The sequence below is a fragment of the Penaeus monodon genome, chromosome 22 (genome assembly GCF_015228065.2).
Source record: "Penaeus monodon isolate SGIC_2016 chromosome 22, NSTDA_Pmon_1, whole genome shotgun sequence".
NCBI classification, from domain to species: Eukaryota; Metazoa; Arthropoda; class Malacostraca; order Decapoda; family Penaeidae; genus Penaeus; species Penaeus monodon.
The window spans coordinates 8,397,474-8,398,306 of NC_051407.1; the positions used below are offsets into that span (position 1 = coordinate 8,397,474).

An 833-nucleotide genomic window follows, 5' to 3' on the forward strand; every position below is an offset into this window, starting at 1 on the left:
ATAACAAACAAGCTAAAAAGGAGATTAATTGTATGAAACTGTATTTTGAAATCGTATACTTCTCATAAAAAAAAAAAATATTTTCTAATATTTTGTCTACATGTAGTGTTTATCTTTCTTTCTTTCTAAAGTTCATTTGTTTATGAAAACCTCATGTTCGCATTTTTCCCTTTACCCAGGTGTGTATATATACTCCATATTGGAAGGGATAAATTTAATTGCCCGAAATAGAAACATGATGAGATTGCTTAAGTCTTGTAAGTAACACTGAAGTTTAGAGTTTTGACAGCTCCACTCATTTTATGCCAAAGTTACTACATATATCCATTCTCTTTTCCAAGGGATTCTTGTGGCGATGATGGTCCTCTGTTTGGTGGTTCTCCACGCCAGCGCTGACGAAGACGGTACGTCGAATATTTATGTGTGTGTTTTCAGTAGAGACGTAAGTATGATGCAACAACCAGTTAAAAATTATCAATATTAACAAATATTAGAATGGTGAAAGATGCACTCTTGATTGGTCTAAGCAATGTAACAATGAAAATGATAGGAATAATAAAATACTACTAGATATAATTATAGCTAATATGAAAACTACTATATTAGAAATAAAACAGATGTATTCCATACTCCATTTATAGATCGTACACAGGCGTATAACTCTGTCTAATGGGTTTCTCGTTCTTAGATACTTGCCATATTGACATCAATCGGCGACAACAAAAATGATTAAAAAGTTAAATAGTTGAGCGTAGCTAATGACATCTCTTTCCAGGTCCGAATTGCACGAAACGTCACCAAATAAGCGAATATGATCTTCGGCATCTTTAAAG

General features: G+C 32.9%; 1 long non-coding RNA gene across 1 annotated transcript in view; it reads left to right on the forward strand.

Moving 5' to 3' along the window:
• Positions 1–833, forward strand: part of LOC119586914 — a 2,034-nt gene extending 1,201 nt beyond the window's left edge. The window contains exons 2-3 of the long non-coding RNA XR_005229979.1: positions 342–404; positions 776–833. This is a non-coding gene — a long non-coding RNA (uncharacterized LOC119586914). The remainder of the gene's footprint in view (positions 1–341; positions 405–775) is intronic.